Below are 2,622 nucleotides of genomic sequence, written 5' to 3' on the forward strand. Positions count from 1 at the left end.
ATATAATATATATAGATATATCTATGGAAAAAATAAATTATATACAGACCAAGGAAAAAAATAAAAATAAAAAAAAAAATAAAAGGGGGGGGGGGGTTTCCATTGATGATAATGTATGCATCATCAATTAAAAAGAACTAGGAACATAGTGGATAGTATTCTAAAATTAGCCATGCGCCCATTAGAAATGTTGCGAACTGTTCAAAATCTATCACTATGAGAACAGAAATCCAGTCCACTAGCAATGAGATGCTAATGAGAAAGTCCCATCGCCATCTAGTGGCCAAATAATTTAATACATCAACTCCTGGTCCTATCTTTTCTATGAATCCAGCGTAGGACTGGCAAAATACATTGCCTTCCTATGCTATGCCCCTTTTCAATATGGCCCCACCACTACTTCCTGTGATTACATCATCACGCACCCTCCCCTTCCCTAATCTGCTGAGAGTGTGCAGACCTGCAGCTGCTTAAACAAATCAAGTAAGGTTATATAATGCAGAGACAGGGAATGTCCTGTAGAGGCTCCCTATGCTACATGATTTCTGTCATTTGGTGAGTATTACAATGTTGTTTTCTGGTCTCCATTGTATCCTGCCTTTTTACTCCCCCTGCTGACTGAACATGTATTATGCTGTGCACAATGTACTGCAATGCTTTTAAAAGTCAGTGACCAGTTCCTTTTACTTATGCAGAGCAACACTGTGAAATGCTTGCAGCGCTGCCTGGATTTTGTCTTTGTTTAGAACTGGCTAAGTTTTTAGTATTTCTTATGTTGTTGTGTGTGTATGTATGTGTATATATATGTATATTTGTATATATATGTGTATATATATGTTTATATTTTTTATACATTGCTAGATATCTGTGTTTTATATTATATCATTCCTATGGGCGCATGGCTAATTTTAGAATACTATCCACTATGTTCCTAGTTCTTTTTAATTGATGATGCATACATTATCATCAATGGAAACCCCCCCCCCCCTTTTATTTTTTTTTTATTTATTTTTTTTTCCTTGGTCTGTATATAATTTATTTTTTTCATAGATATATCTATATATATTATATATTTATCATTCATCTAGAAGGTGCATAATAATAATGGTATTGTGCATTACGGCAAATGGAGCTTAGACTAAACCATCAAGTTTGCCCTTAGATATGAGACACAGTAGTGTGTTCTCTTTGATGTGTGTGTGCGTGCGCATAAATATGCGTTTGCATATGCACAGCATGGAATCAACTATTAGGGCATGGATAAATCTGCCAAATTAAATTCATGTTATGCTATTTATTCATTTATATATGTACGCTGACCGTTATTATTTTTATAATTTTTTATGAAATATGTATATGTATGTACATTGAGGAACTCTTTCTGCTGTTCTAGGCACTGTATTGGCCTGAGGAAGCGGGCTCAGACCCGCGAAACGCGTTGCCTGTGCTCAAATAAAAATCTTTTGTAAGTTTACAGAGATTTCGTCATTGAGGTAAGATACCTCATTTTTCTTTTTCGTTTTTAAACTGGTTTTAAAAGCTTTTATTCAAATCAGGGCGCCTCTTTCCCTTATTGTGCATAGTTATACCCCCGTACATGTTTGTCCGAGGGGTGGTGACAGAACACCCGTTGTTTTACCACGGTTAATGTTTTGTGCATCCTTTTTCATCTAAGAGAGCGACCGCAACCAGGTCCGTCCAGGACCACCCCGAGTGGAGTCGGGTTTATGGTCTCCACCTGCTTCCTGTGGTCGGTTGCCCCTTGCAACCCTCCTTTGTGAGTAGCCCTTTCAATCAATTGATTTCTCCACACACCTACTATTGACATACTGCACTATCGGGCTCCCTTTTTTGTCTCCTGTATCTTCTTTTTCCCATAGGGTGCCAAGACACCCCAACCACGATTGTCTTGTAATGCTTTATATGTTACTCTGAGTAGTGCAATAATTGTGATAATGCAAAAGCCTTCTATATCTGCAAAATAAATTTTGTGTTTGTTTAAAGTGGTATTGTCACCATAAAAATCAAATTTCAACAGCAACTGGTCTGAGTGTATTAAGTGATAAAGATGCTAATCCTGCATTTAAAACTTTTTTTGCTGTTATGGTTTGGAGTGATCACATACTTTAGGAGCACTGGCCCTAGTGCCAAACAGTGCCAAAAAGTTGATTGCTGGGAGTTCTTTTGAATGCTGGGAGTTCTTTTTATCTATAATATATTCCTTCTCTTCCATGTATTCCCTGCCTAGCCGATCACTTGTGTTTACAAGCAAGGCTGAGGTGACTCAGTGATTGGATGTGTAAATAAAAAAAAAAGACTCTGGGAGGAGGGAAGCTAATGAATACACAATGAGCAAGAGAAAGGAGGGGGGGAAACAAGACACATGTACCCTGCATGGCACATGTGCTGAATCTAGTCATTCAAAGATTTGTGTCAAAGTACCCAGGCTTAGAGGACGTCCTGAAGCAGGCCAGGAAGTTGTGTGGGCATTTCAGGCGGTCTTACACGGCCATGGCACGCTTTGCCGATATTCAGCGGGGAAACAAGTTGCCGGTGAGACGCCTGATTTGCGATAGCCCGACTCACTGGAATTCGACCCTCCTTATGTTCTCTCGCCTGTTA

The 2,622-nt window shown here is 38.8% G+C and overlaps 1 long non-coding RNA gene across 1 annotated transcript; it reads left to right on the top strand.

Annotated features, from left to right (window-relative positions):
- The first annotated feature begins 437 nt into the window (after positions 1 to 437).
- Positions 438 to 1,474, top strand: LOC137570704 (uncharacterized). Its single transcript, XR_011031147.1, has 2 exons — positions 438 to 555; positions 1,394 to 1,474. It is a non-coding gene; the product is annotated as an uncharacterized lncRNA (long non-coding RNA).
- The last annotated feature ends 1,148 nt before the right edge of the window (positions 1,475 to 2,622 follow it).

The sequence above is a fragment of the Hyperolius riggenbachi genome, chromosome 4 (genome assembly GCF_040937935.1).
Source record: "Hyperolius riggenbachi isolate aHypRig1 chromosome 4, aHypRig1.pri, whole genome shotgun sequence".
In the NCBI taxonomy this organism is placed as follows: Eukaryota; Metazoa; Chordata; class Amphibia; order Anura; family Hyperoliidae; genus Hyperolius; species Hyperolius riggenbachi.